This window comes from Oncorhynchus kisutch, linkage group LG24 (genome assembly GCF_002021735.2).
Source record: "Oncorhynchus kisutch isolate 150728-3 linkage group LG24, Okis_V2, whole genome shotgun sequence".
NCBI classification, from domain to species: domain Eukaryota; kingdom Metazoa; phylum Chordata; class Actinopteri; order Salmoniformes; family Salmonidae; genus Oncorhynchus; species Oncorhynchus kisutch.
Genome location: NC_034197.2, coordinates 36515616 through 36531530, shown reverse-complemented (window position 1 = coordinate 36531530; position 15915 = coordinate 36515616). Strand labels below are relative to the sequence as shown.

The window sequence follows — 15915 nt, the reverse complement described above, 5'->3', positions numbered from 1 at the left end:
CCTACTGTACTCCACAGCACTGTAATGCCACGCACCTACTGTACTCCACAGCACTGTAATGCCACGCACCTACTGTACTCCACAGCACTGTAATGCCACACACCTACTCCACAGCACTGTAATGCCACACACCTACTGTACTCCACAGCCCTGTAATGCCACACACCTACTGTACTCCACAGCACTGTAATGCCACACACCTACTGTACTCCACAGCACTGTAATGCCACGCACCTACTGTACTCCACAGCACTGTAATGCCACACACCTACTGTACTCCACAGAACTGTAATGCCACACACCTACTATACTCCACAGAACTGTAATGCCACACACCTACTGTACTCCACAGCATTGTAATGCCACCCACCTACTGTACTCCACAGCACTGTAATGCCACCCACCTACTGTACTCCACAGCACTGTAATGCCACACTCCTACTGTACTCCACAGAACTGTAATGCCACACACCTACTCCTGTAAGGACCGACGCTGGAGTAGAGAAGCAGGTACGGGGAGTCAACATTTAATAAGGAACAGACATGGAACAAGACAGGAACAGTGTCAGCACACTGGTAACACAACGACATACGACAATTAATCCTGAAGCAGGGAACAGAGCTGGGGAACAGACAGATATAGGGAAGGTAATGACACAGGTGATTGAGTCCAATAATTGTTGATGTGCGTGACGGGGGAAGGCAGGAGTGCGTAATGCTGGGGAGCCTGGCACCTTCGAGAGCCAGGGAGTGGGAGCGGGGGAGGGAGTGGGGGAGGGAGTGGTAGCGGGGGAGGGAGTCGGAGTGGGAGCGGGGGAGGGAGTGGGGGAGGGAGTGGGGGAGGGAGCGGGGGAGGGAGTGGGGGAGGGAGTGGGAGCAGGCATGACAACTCCACAGCACTGTAATGCCATACAGGAGCATGCAGCTTCTGTATGGCCCGGGCCTGTATCCACAAAGCATCTCAGAGTCATAAGTGCTGAGAAGAGACATTTGACTCCGACTCTTATGGGTAAAAATAAAAGCTTTGCATGAAGCCTCTTTATAATGAGTCCAAAGTCAACAGATATTTAGGAGACCTCATGAGCTGTCCTAACCAGTTGAGTTACCAGCAGATGTCTTGATAGTAGAAAAAGGCAGTGAGTCAGTGATTCCTGCGTCACATGCAATTGCTTTGGCACTATTAAAATAATGTTCTGTTATTTCTACATGTTCAACCTAGATGCACATGCAACAGTATCTCTTGCACTTTTGACATTGATTTCACCTATTATACATGATATGCCTAAATACTATTAACCATAGGATAATAAATAAACATTTCTTTATATTATTTAACCTACTGCACATCATGTTATCTGGAACGCATCATCATGTTGTTAAAAAATATAAATTAAATTTGGCATGCTCATAAATTGGCATGCTCATAAATTGGAAAAATGAAGACACCTAGGGCTTATGTTAACTCTGAGTGTGTTCGATGAAAACTATAGACTTTTCAATAGTTGTGTGCAACGTTGTACGCAACATTTTTGGCAAGTGGGTTGATGCTGTGCCAAAGCGATTTAGAGTTGTTAAAACGGGAGTGATGAGTGTGTTTATACAACGGTAATATTGTCAAAATTCCGCCTTTAACAACCATAAGAATTTATCTTAATTCATCTTAATTCACTATCTTTCCTTTGCGGTACTTCAAACTGTCGTGTTCACCAGCTGAGATAAACTTTTATGAGTTGATTTTACTCCGGGCTCAGATTTTGTCTGGGCAGTGTCTTAACATCATTCTAAAAAATCTGAGCTTTGAGTTAAAAAAAAAAAAAAAAATGATTCCTACTAAGGCCTTTTCTGAGATGCTTTGTGGTTATATGGGCCCAAGTCTCTATCTTTTATGCCTATTAAGTGTTATTATGTGTTTTGTATCATGTGTTTGTGTTCAGGTCTTTGTCATTGTATTGCGCGTGTAATGACATTCAGTTTTGGAGTAGCATCTTTGTTATTGTAATATGAAATCAAATCAAACTTTATTAGTCACATGCGCCAAATACAACAAGTGTATATTGACCTTACCGTGAAATGCTTACTTTACAAGCCCTTAACCAAGAAGAGTTAAGAAAATATTTACCAAACAAACTGAAGTCCAAAATAAAAAATTATCAAAAGTAACACAATAACATAACAATAACGAGGCCATATACAGGGGGTACCGGTACCGAGTCAGTGTGGAGGCTATATACAGGGGGTACCGGTACAGAGTCAATGTGGAGGCTATATACAGGGGGTACCGGTACAGAGTCAATGTGGAGGCTATATACAGGGGGTACCGGTACAGAGTCAATGTGGAGGCTATATACAGGGGGTACCGGTACAGAGTCAATGTGGAGGCTATATACAGGGGGTACCGGTACAGAGTCAATGTGGAGGCTATATACAGGGGATACCGGTATCAAGTCAATGTGGAGGCTATATACAGGGGGCACCGGTACCAAGTCAGTGTGGAGGCTATATACAGGGGCCACCGGTACCAAGTCAGTGTGGAGGCTACATACAGGGGCCACCGGTACCAAGTCAGTGTGGAGGCTATATACAGGGGGTACCGGTACCGAGTCAATGTGGAGGCTATATACAGGGGATACCGGTATCAAGTCAATGTGGAGGCTATATACAGGGGCCACCGGTACCAAGTCAATGTGGAGGCTATATACAGGGGGCACCGGTACCAAGTCAGTGTGGAGGCTATATACAGGGGCCACCGGTACCAAGTCAGTGTGGAGGCTATATACAGGGGGTACCGGTACCGAGTCAGTGTGGAGGCTATATACAGGGGGTACCGGTACCGAGTCAGTGTGGAGGCTATATACAGGGGGTACCGGTACCGAGTCAGTGTGGAGGCTATATACAGGGGGTACCGGTACCGAGTCAGTGTGGAGGTTATATACAGGGGGTACCGGTCCCGAGTCAGTGTGGAGGTTATATACAGGGGGTACCGGTACCAAGTCAGTGTGCGGGGGTACAGGTTAGAGGTCATTTGTACATGTAGGTAGGGGTGAAGTGACTATGCATAGATAATAAACAGCGAGTAGCAGCAGTGTACAAAACAAATGGAGGCGGATCGGGGGTCAATGTAATAGTCCGGTGGCCATTTGATTAATTGTTCAGCAGTCTTATGGCTTGGGGGTAGAAGCTGTTAAGGAGCTTTTTGGTCCTAGACTTGGTGCTCTGGTACTGCTTGCTGTGGGTCACTGGAGTCTTTGACAATTTTATCTTAAGGCTTTGAGGGTAGAACAGACGTGGACGTTTCACCGCTATGGATTCCAGCTATAAAAAAGCAATATCAAATATAAATATAGAATATAAATATAAATATAAATATAAATATAAATATAAATATAAATATAAATATAAATATAGAATATAAATATAAATATAAATATAGAATATAAATATAGAATATAAATATAGAATATAAATATAAAATATAAATATAAATATAGAATATAAATATAGAATATAAATATAAATATAAATATAGAATATAAATATAGAATATAAATATAGAATATAAATATAGAATATAAATATAAATATAAATATAGAATATAAATATAGAATATAAATATAAAATATAGAATATAAATATAGAATATAAATATAAAATATAAATATAAATATAGAATATAAATATAGAATATAAATATAAATATAAATATAGAATATAAATATAGAATATAAATATAGAATATAAATATAGAATATAAATATAAATATAAATATAGAATATAAATATAGAATATAAATATAAAATATAGAATATAAATATAAAATATAAATATAGAATATAAATATAAATATAAATATAGAATAAATATAGAATATAAATATAGAATATAAATATAAATATAAATATAGAATATAAATATAGAATATAAATATAGAATATAAATATAAATATAAAATATAGAATATAAATATAAAATATAAATATAGAATATAAATATAGAATATAAATATAGAATATAAATATAGAATATAAATATAGAATATAAATATAAATATAAATATAAAATATAAATATAGAATATAAATATAAAATATAAATATAAAATATAAATATAAATCCATAGACAGAAAGAAAAAGTCCTTCAGTTCTGGGTACCGAATGGGGAGCCCGGCCCACCTCCCGAATGGGGAGCCCGGCCTACCTCCCGAATGGGGAGCCCGGGCCCACCTCCCGAATGGGGAGCCCGGCCCACCTCCCGAATGGGGAGCCCGGCCCACCTCCCGAATGGGGAGCCCGGCCCACCTCCCGAATGGGGAGCCCGGGCCCACCTCCCGAATGGGGAGCCCGGGCCCACCTCCCGAATGGGGAGCCCGGGCCCACCTCCCGAATGGGGAGCCCGGCCCACCTCCCGAATGGGGAGCCCGGGCCCACCTCCCGAATGGGGAGCCCGGCCCACCTCCCGAATGGGGAGCCCGGGCCCACCTCCCGAATGGGGAGCCCGGGCCCACCTCCCGAATGGGGAGCCCGGGCCCACCTCCCGAATGGGGAGCCCGGCCCACCTCCCCCTCAACTAAATCTAATTTCCCTGTGAACGCTGTGGAGGGCTGAGTGTCTAAATGCTCCTCCAGAAATAGCCTCACAGAGAAGTGGTGAATTAATATTTCAGTTGTACTGCTGACTCCAAGCCAGCCCAGACTGTGCTAGATGTGTTTAGTTTTTTGTCTTTTCTCCCCAGCTATAAACATTTTGTTAATGTGACTTAGCATGTTCTCCCCAGCCTTTTGTTAACATGTTCTCCCCAGGTGTAAACCTTTTGTTAACATGTTCTCCCCAGCCTTTTGTTAACATGTTCTCCCCAGCCTTTTGTTAACATGTTCTCCCCAGGTGTAAACCTTTTGTTAACATGTTCTCCCCAGCCTTTTGTTAACATGTTCTCCCCAGCCTTTTGTTAACATGTTCTCCCCAGCCTTTTGTTAACATGTTCTCCCTGGCCTTTTGTTAACATGTTCTCCCTGGCCTTTTGTTAACATGTTCTCCCCAGGTGTAAACCTTTTGTTAACATGTTCTCCCCAGCATTTGTTAACATGTTCTCCCTAGCCTTTTGTTAACATGTTCTCCCCAGCCTTTTGTTAACATGTTCTCCCCAGCCTTTTGTTAACATGTTCTCCCCAGGTGTAAACCTTTTGTTAACATGTTCTCCCCGGCCTTTTGTTAACATGTTCTCCCCGGCCTTTTGTTAACATGTTCTCCCTAGCCTTTTGTTAACATGTTCTCCCCAGCCTTTTGTTAACATGTTCTCCCCAGCCTTTTGTTAACATGTTCTCCCCAGCCTTTTGTTAACATGTTCTCCCTAGCCTTTTGTTAACATGTTCTCCCCAGCCTTTTGTTAACATGTTCTCCCCAGCCTTTTGTGAACATTTTCTCCCCAGCCTTTTGTTAACATGTTCTCCCCAGCCTTTTGTTAACATGTTCTCCCCAGCCTTTTGTTAACATGTTCTCCCCAGCCTTTTGTTAACATGTTCTCCCTGGCCTTTTGTTAACATGTTCTCCCTGGCCTTTTGTTAACATGTTCTCCCCAGGTGTAAACCTTTTGTTAACATGTTCTCCCCAGCATTTGTTAACATGTTCTCCCTAGCCTTTTGTTAACATGTTCTCCCCAGCCTTTTGTTAACATGTTCTCCCCAGCCTTTTGTTAACATGTTCTCCCCAGGTGTAAACCTTTTGTTAACATGATCTCCCCGGCCTTTTGTTAACATGTTCTCCCTAGCCTTTTGTTAACATGTTCTCCCTAGCCTTTTGTTAACATGTTCTCTCCAGCCTTTTGTTAACATGTTCTCCCCAGCCTTTTGTTAACATGTTCTCCCCAGCCTTTTGTTAACATGTTCTCTCCAGCCTTTTGTTAACATGTTCTCCCCAGCCTTTTGTTAACATGTTCTCCCCAGCCTTTTGTTAACATGTTCTCCCTAGCCTTTTGTTAACATGTTCTCCCCAGGTGTAAACCTTTTGTTAACATGTCTTAGCATGTTCTCCACAGCCACTATACCCTCCCATTCCCATCCATACTCTCTTTCTGTTCAGTTTTTTCCCCATCCTTTGTGGTCAAAGGTCAAACACCTATTCCCAGTCCAGACAACAGTGTAGAGCATGGAAATGTTGAGACACAACAAGTAGAAGAAACAATATTTATTATACTCTATATACAGACATTTACAGAAATATGCAATATTGACAGTAGTTATGCTCCTTTAGGTTTACGAATCACATTCATATAGAGGACGTGCCTTGCTTTAAGAAAATGTATTGCTGTTACATTTGTAACAGGTCGTAACTGTTATTATACAACTGTTATAATACATTGTTAACTGTTGTATGTTGTGTGCTTATTGATATTGCTAAGAAGGCCTTATGTTAAACTAGCAACTGTAATTAGTAGCGAGCAAATAATAACAAAATAACCATCAAGAAATCCCTCTGCTATAGACATGGTTATAGCACAATGTAATTCAACTTCCAGCAATGTTCAGTTCAGTTCCAGATAGAGTGTGTGTATGTGTGTCATGCCTTACTCTCATACCTTCACCTCACAATCCTACTGAGAGTAAAGCCATTAGGCTGGTAACAAGAAGTAGTGGTGTAGTTATCCTTCCTGCATTGGCCGGAGGTTGGTTCCTAGTCCTCTCCTTCTCCCTCTCCGCTGCTCTCTCCTCCCCCTCCCACTCCCCCTCGTCCTCCTCGTCCCCAGGCTGCATGCCTGTCTCGTCCCCCTCCTCCTCATACCCAGGCTCTGTGGCTGTGTGTGGGGTAAAGCTCTCTGTTGTCTCCTTCTCAACATCAGGCTCCTCTGAAGGCTCAAGGGCATCAGGCTCCTCAACATCAGCCTCGTCTGAAGGATCGGGGGCATCAGGCTCCTCAACATCAGGCTCGTCTGAAGGCGCGGGGGCATCAGGCTCCTCAACATCAGGCTCCTCTGAAGGCTAAGGGGCATCAGGCACTGGGGGAAACAGTGATGCAAATTCAAAAGGCACTCGCACATCTGAGCAATCTTTTTTGCAGGTGCATGATAACAATTGGACAAGATGAGGGAAAAAGGAAACCGCACGCTGCTCCTGATAGTATCACTGATCTTTAATAAGCTTTGATGAGAAAACAGTGATGAGAAATCTAGTCTTAGAAAGTGATTACAGGGCCACTAGTCCATAGCAGTCAATCTATCTCCACAAAGAGGGGATATCATGATCAACCACAATTGGCTGGATACTGAGGTCAGGTTGGAGAGGATGAAGTTTGACACAAGAGCGAGAGAGTGCTGTGAATTAAATGGAGGGAGGAGGGGGGGGGGGGAGTAGTGTGATTGATAGGTGCTGAATTCTTACCGCAGAGGTTCTGATCACATTGCGGCACATTGTCTGGGCACTTGGAGCACCATTCACCTTCCTCATAGGGTTTCTCATCCTTAAACTTATCTCTGAAATGTAAATGCAACACAAGTCAATGGTCACTCAGTCAGGGCTGTAAGTCATAGACCAAACCTAACGCAAACCCTAACACTAACACTAACGCAACCCCTAAGTCAAACCCTAATGCAACCCCTAACACTAACCCTAACGCAACCCCTAAGTTTAACCCTAACGCAACCCCTAAGTCTAACCCTAACGCAATCAGTGAAATGCAATGGTAAAGATGAATTATGATGATCGATGTATTCTTAGACATTGAATAAGTGTGGAAATAGGATATACATGTAAGTGTGTAAAGTTGTACATGTTCTCTGGTACCATACTTACTTTGGGTAATAATTGCAGACCAGGAAGTTAACTTTCTCGAAGGACAGCCCCTCGATGGTGTCACAGCGATGAGCAGCACAGCCCACAGAGTGAGAGTCCGCCCACACCATCTGAAACACCCCCATCAGTCTGATCAATTTACAATGTCTTCATCGTCACCACCATCATCATCATCCCCCACCATCACAGGGGTTTATACACACAGGAGTAACCAAGGAATATCCAACCTGTTACAGTTATAGTACTGTCTCAGGTTATCAGAAGTCTAATTCTACCAATTCAGTGACACTGTCTAGCATCTCTCTTTCTGGGTCTCTCACCTGAGTGTAGTGTCCACACATCCTGTCCTCCTGGCAGCTGTTGTTGTTGTAGTCGTAGTCTAGGTGCTCCAAGAACCACTTCTCCATGGTCATGTTGAGGTCCAAGGGCTCATTCGACACAAACAGGTTCTCTCCCATGTTCAGCAACTCTAGATCCGGGTTCGGTTCCCACATACACTTCACAGCGTAGCCCTCAGCTAGGATCTTCAGCTTCTCATCCCATTTCTGCAGGGATGAAGAGACAAACTGTCATATTACCATCAGTGGTCCTCAGTAGCTTAGTTGGTATGGCAGGATGGTGGGTTTGATTCCCGGGCCCACACGTGTATGCAAATGTATGCAAATGTATGCGAATCACTGTAAGTCACTCTGGATAAAAGCATTTGCTAAATGGCATATTATTGTATCAGACTACAAGTAGTCTACCTGATTGCCTCTAACCTGTATACTGTAGATGTAGTGCTGCAGAATGACAGACAGGGGGAGACATTAACCAACATTGAGGACCATAACAGAACTCTTTGTATGTAGCCCACTGGACAACTCTCTTATATTTTTATTCATTTATTTATTTCACCTTTATTTAACCAGGTAGGCAAGTTGAGAACAAGTTCTCCTTTACAATTGCGACCTGGCTAAGATAAAGCAAAGCAGTTCGACACATACAACGACACAGAGTTACACATGGAGTAAAACAAACATACAGTCAATAATACAGTATAAACAAGTCTATATACGATGTGAGCAAATGAGGTGAGATAAGGGAGGTAAAGGCAAAACAAGGCCATGGTGGCAAAGTAAATACAATATAGCAAGTAAAACACTGGAATGGTTGATTTGCAATGGAAAAATGTGCAAAGTAGAAATTAAAAATAATGGGAATTAGTGTTTCAATACTATACTGTATTAATATTAATCATACTATCCACCATATCCACCACATTGTAAGTAAGTTCGATTCCTAAACTCACATCCTATTGTCCTATTTCTTGATTCTAAAGGAGGACAGTTTTGTTTTTTTTACCTTTATTTAACCAGGCAAGTCAGTTAAGAACAAATTCTTATTTTCAATGACGGCCTAGGAACAGTGGGTTAACTGCCTGTTCAGGGGCAGAACGACAGATTTGTACCTTGTCAGCTTGGGGGGTTTGAACTTGCAAACCTTTCTGTTACTGGTCCAACACTCTAACCACTAGGCTACCCTGCCGCCTCTACACTCTAACCACTAGGCTACCCTGCCGCCTCTACACTCTAACCACTAGGCTACCCTGCCACCTCTACACTCTAACCACTAGGCTACCCTGCCGCCTCTACACTCTAACCACTAGGCTACCCTGCCGCCTCTACACTCTAACCACTAGGCTACCCTGCCGCCTCTACACTCTAACCACTAGGCTACCCTGCCGCCTCTACACTCTAACCACTAGGCTACCCTGCCGCCTCTACACTCTAACCACTAGGCTACCCTGCCGCCTCTACACTCTAACCACTAGGCTACCCTGCCGCCTCTACACTCTAACCACTAGGCTACCCTGCCGCCTCTACACTCTAACCACTAGGCTACCCTGCCGCCTCTACACTCTAACCACTAGGCTACCCTGCCGCCTCTACACTCTAACCACTAGGCTACCCTGCCGCCTCTACACTCTAACCACTAGGCTACCCTGCCGCCCCTACACTCTAACCACTAGGCTACCCTGCCGCCTCTACACTCTAACCACTAGGCTACCCTGCCGCCCCTACACTCTAACCACTAGGCTACCCTGCCGCCCCTACACTCTAACCACTAGGCTACCCTGCCGCCTCTACACTCTAACCACTAGGCTACCCTGCCGCCCCTACACTCTAACCACTAGGCTACCCTGCCGCCCCTACACTCTAACCACTAGGCTACCCTGCCGCCCCTACACTCTAACCACTAGGCTACCCTGCCGCCCCTACACTCTAACCACTAGGCTACCCTGCCGCCCCTACACTCTAACCACTAGGCTACCCTGCCGCCTCTACACTCTAACCACTAGACTACCCTGCCCACTCTACACTCTAACCACTAGGCTACCCTGCCGCCTCTACACTCTAACCACTAGACTACCCTGCCGCCTCTACACTCTAACCACTAGGCTACCCTGCCACCCCTACACTCTAACCACTAGGCTACCCTGCCGCCTCTACACTCTAACCACTAGGCTACCCTGCCGCCTCTACACTCTAACCACTAGGCTACCCTGCCGCCTCTACACTCTAACCACTAGGCTACCCTGCCGCCTCTACACTCTAACCACTAGGCTACCCTGCCGCCTCTACACTCTAACCACTAGGCTACCCTGCCGCCTCTACACTCTAACCACTAGGCTACCCTGCCGCCTCTACACTCTAACCACTAGGCTACCCTGCCGCCTCTACACTCTAACCGCTAGGCTACCCTGCCGCCTCTACACTCTAACCACTAGACTACCCTGCCGCCCCAGTGAACAGTAAGTGTGTTCTAATAGCATGCGCACTATGATCCGTGCTCTTCCCCAATCTAAATACCAGTAGTTCAGGTTTGATATAGATAGCACAGCACTAGCAGATTGTATTACGAGAGGTATACTTCTGATAATATCTGTAGATACAGACACTGTATTGCTGATGGTTTTGAATGGAGCTATTTATTTATGTATTGTGCCACACTAACCTTGTGGTAGTTTTTTCCTGACCTGGCAACCCGCCAGATAATGATGGTATTTGATTTTGCCTGTAGCAAGAGGAATTTCATTATTCACTATGGGAAAAGTTAATCTTGTAAACCAATAAGGCAGGGTTATACTAAGATTGGCCAGAGTCCTGAAGACAGACAATGATTATCTATGTAGTAAATGAAACTATACTGTACATTAGATTACATTACAGTATACATTAGATTACATTGAACTATACTGTACATTCGATTACATTACACTATACTGTACATTAGATTACATTACACTATACTGTACATTAGATTACATTACACTATACTGTACATTAGATTACATTACATTACACTATACTGTACATTAGATTACATTACATTATACATTAGATTACATTGAACTATACTGTACATTAGATTACATTACACTATACTGTACATTAGATTATGTTCAACTATACTGTACATTAGATGACATTACACTATACTGTACATTAGATTACATTACACTATACTGTACATTAGATTACATTACATTATACATTAGATTACATTACACTATACTGTACTGTACATTAGATTACATTACATTATACATTAGATTACATTACACTATACTGTACATTAGATTACATTACAGTATACATTAGATTACATTACACTATACTGTACATTAGATTACATTACATTATACATTAGATTACATTACACTACATGACACTGTACTGTACATTAGATTACATTACATTATACATTAGATTACATTACACTATACTGTACATTAGATTACATTACACTATACTGTACATTAGATTACATTACAGTATACATTAGATTACATTACACTATACTGTACATTAGATTATATTAGTCACACCAACATTCCCATGTTAACTATTATCCTTCAATATTAAATCAAACCTCTACTAAGGAGCCTCTATGGAACCTTTCGGTAATATGTGTATCAGTGGGTGAGGAATATTATCTGATCATTTCAGTCCAATTCTTCTTCAAGTATTGGAATGACAGAACAAGAGGACGTGATCACACTTGGCAGATAAAGCCGGATCTTGACTGAGATTGATAATTGTTATGGTTGCTAATTTGCTTCAAAGAAATGCAGAGATGCAATATCGTACGAATGCATATTGTGTTTTTTGTATTGTGAACTGTCCAGACAGAGAGGTGCAGTGTGGAGTCATGTGAAGTTCAGTTTATGTCCAGTCACAAACAAACACTTGTATTGGAGGATCCTAGTTGAAATTCCACAACATCTGGCATCCTAGCCTCAGGACATCAGATCTCCTCCTCTCTGTGCTTTAACAAACAGAGCTGTACTGTATATCATTGCTGTGCTTCGGGCCTGAGATAACAGAGGCGTCATCCGAGACCATCTGGTCAGTGGTACAGATGTGGGATCTTAATTTGAGCCAGTTTGCGACAGCAATAAAAAATAATCCTGCAGCAATAGGAAATACGAATTATTATGTGGATTATAATTCATGAACATTTCTTGTAGGGGCTGATCAGTTTTTCGTTAAGGCAAATCAAGTCCGACACAGTCAATTAATCACCAAGTAGTGACAAAGAAACACATAGTAGCCAATTACATACAATATGGTTGTGTTTTGAAACCTCCATTAAAATTCGTTTGAAGCTACCAGAATACAAATAAATAAATATAATGTATTTCTCAGATACATATTCAGAATGCTGCGGATTTGTTGGTCATGACACATAATTCCAGTCAAATCCCAATAGTTCTATAATATTCTGAATGAATGACACATAATTCCAGTCAAATCCCAATAGTTCTATAATGTTCTGAATGAATGTTATGAACCCGTTCACTCTGCATTCTCAGTCCTGTTTACTGAAACAGGCATGAACGTGAAATATGAAAATGGCCCCAGTGGGGCATCCATCAAAACACAGAGACAGGCAGAGATGTCCCTGGAACCAGTCAATGGCAGATAGCAACTTAAGCAAGCACATTACACAGTATACACACATACACCCATGCATGCACACACACACACACGCGTGCGCGCGCGCACGCACACACACACACTCGCGCGCACACACACACACGCACACACACACGCACACACACACGCACACACACGCACACACACACACACATTCCCATGCATTGCACAACACTGGACTCAACTCTGAACACCCACTCGCACTGAGGCACAGACAGGCTCTATCAACAACAAAGTCATTCCCGTAACTCTGGAGGTCGACAAAAGTGAGTCTTGGGATTACTTCTATAATGTACATTCAGATTTAAACGAAGAAGCCCTGTTTTAGATCAACTTCCTGGCGTGGTAAGATTCATTAGGGATGATGCATCTTCTGCAGCACTGTGATTTAGTGACTAAAACAAGAGTGATTATTTATGTACTAAATGTTCTGTACTACAACCAACTTTTGATCAGCAAAAATATGATATTCCACATGGTTATGATACTGTAGATGGTTATGATACTATAGATGGTTATGATACTGTAGATGTAGCCAGAGTTTCGTTTTTGATACTAGACCGTTTTAAAGCTGAATACCAAACAGATCATTTAATAATGAACAGCTATCAGCATGACACCAAAATAAATCTCAATCAAAAATTCCCTCTCCAGAATTTGGCTTTGCATCTACCTTCACCTGCAACCAACTCCAGATCAATTATACTCCAGATTAGCCCCATGAGAGGAAGTAATGCTGCGAACCATACCAGGAGACAGCGGGGCTGAACTCCATCAATCCCTGCAGCCATACAGTAGGAAATCTGGATCCAACAAGCTCATCACCACAAAGGGTTCAAACACACCATTTCCACACCTGCTAATGCAGAAGTGACTGAACATGTCCCATCCTGCAGGAGACAGCAGATGCAGCTAGAGTTAACTGCCCATCCATCCTCCCCAGTCACGCAGCCCTTACCACTTTACGCATGTAGGTGGCACTGGGTACCACCTGGCCCCGATAGCTGTTGTGCAGCTCCATGAGGGTCTCCGTGTCCTCCTGGCTCAGCTGGCAGGTGGCTGGACACTGGGTGACGATGACATACAGTCCCACCAGGCCAGTCAAGAGAGCTGTCCCCCACAGCATGTCACTCTGGGAAGTGAAGTCCTCTCTCTCTCTCTCAAGAATCACTTCAGATGTCTGCCGGTGTCAGACGGTGTGCCTTGCTGTTTGTCTGTTTCTGTATGTGAGTGTGTGTAGTGTGTAGTGTGTGAGTGTACTCCAGCTGCTCTGCTTCTTCTCTTAGATGTAAGGCTCAGCCTCCTTAGCCTGGGTATATTAAGAGGGAGTGGATCCACCCCGTTCTCCACAGGAGAACCACAACATTGACTCCCCTCCTCACCCTCACTAGGTCACATTACACGCTGCTCTGACTGGTACGCACCGACACCACACCACCCGAAAACAATCACCCTATTCTTACAAATCTGGTGTGATTTCAGGCAGGACACAGACACAGACTGAGCTACGTAGAGATTCGGATACATGTCTCTGACTCACACGCAGTTGGCCTTCACTATGTGCTCATTTGCTCTAAATACTGAGTCAGGACACAGATTTCCCCGTAATGCACCAAACAGGAAATATCTTAAAGCCAAGCATGATGAGTGAGCGGCATTAGGCAGTTGATCTATGTTGTGTATCTCACCCGGTGTCATGTTGACTTTCGTTCTCCTTCCGTTACAGCCCTTCATAGAGGAGACATTTCCACAGCTGATAATGTGATACTATGCTTTGGGTTGGGGTGGGGTGGGGACGCACAGGAGGCTGCTGAGGGGAGAACGGCTCATAATATAGTCCAGAACGGAGCAAATGGAATGGAATCAAACACCTGGAAACCATGTGTTTGATGTATTTGATACCATTCCACTGATTCTGCGCCAGTCGTTACCACGAGCCCGTCCTCCCCAATTAAGGTGGTTGTGGTTGGACGTGATACACTTGGCAAATGCTCTGTATCTTCCACATGTCGGTAGCTGCCAGACGTCTTTCTGCTGGGTGCATACCAGTTCCTTTCAATTACATTTACAGGAATTTCCAAGAACACGTTTGTTTTTAAGGACACGTTCCTAAACCCATGATTTGGGATTTTATTATTTTCATTATGACAAATGTAGCAAATAAAGCAGTTTTCCCAGGTCATAATTCATACAATCCTGATGGAACCATGGGGAATGTACCGTCGCTCACACCAGTGCCAGAATAAGGTTCACATCCAGCACACAGAGACCATACATACATCCTCTCCATGCTAGTTAATGTAATAATATTCCCCTTATGACTGTATAGGAGGCCAGCCAGAGGTTTGCACTGCAGAACATCAACAGAGCTGATTATGTGATGTTTTCTGTCATTCATTCTAGTGGCGAACGTTCCGTTATTAATGAATTACATATGGAGAACCGATCACATTGAAACGTTCCGTTATTAATGAATTACATATGGAGAACCGATCACATTGAAACGTTCCGTTATTAATGAATTACATATGGAGAACCGATCACATTGAAACGTTCCGTTATTAATGAATTACATATGGAGAACCGATCACATTGAAACGTTCCGTTATTAATGAATTACATATGGAGAACCGATCACATTGAAACGTTCCGTTATTAATGAATTACATATGGAGAACCGATCACATTGAAACGTTCCGTTATTAATGAATTACCTATGGAGAACCGATCACATTGAAACGTTCTGTTATTAATGAATTACCCATGCAGAACCGATCACATTGAAGTGTTCACAGTAAAGTGCTTTGTTTCGTTTCTGCTTCAGACTCATGGAAGGTGATGATCTTTCAGATCCTCATAACTTCATTAGTCCAGAGGCGTGGGCCGTCCCTCACAGTAACCAAACACTCCAGCTGTCGATGGCCAGCAGCTCAACATGTCTGCAGAATGAAGTGAAACCTGAGACCTGATCAGCTGAACCTGGACCCTCCCCTAAAGCCTTTCTCCTGCACATTCTCCGTGACGGTAATGCCACAGGGAGAACAAGTACTAGAGCCATTCTGAGAAACCTTGCCTGAGAGTAAAGCTTTCAAAACAACTACGACTTACTCAATGGAAATGTCCAGTATTACTAACAGCTGAGGAGAGGATTGCA

At 43.0% G+C, this 15915-nt stretch overlaps 1 pseudogene; it reads right to left on the bottom strand.

Annotated features, from left to right (window-relative positions):
- Positions 1–6163: 6163 nt before the first annotated feature.
- LOC109869809 (peptidase inhibitor 16-like) lies at positions 6164–14145 on the bottom strand (annotated as a pseudogene).
- Positions 14146–15915: the final 1770 nt, after the last annotated feature.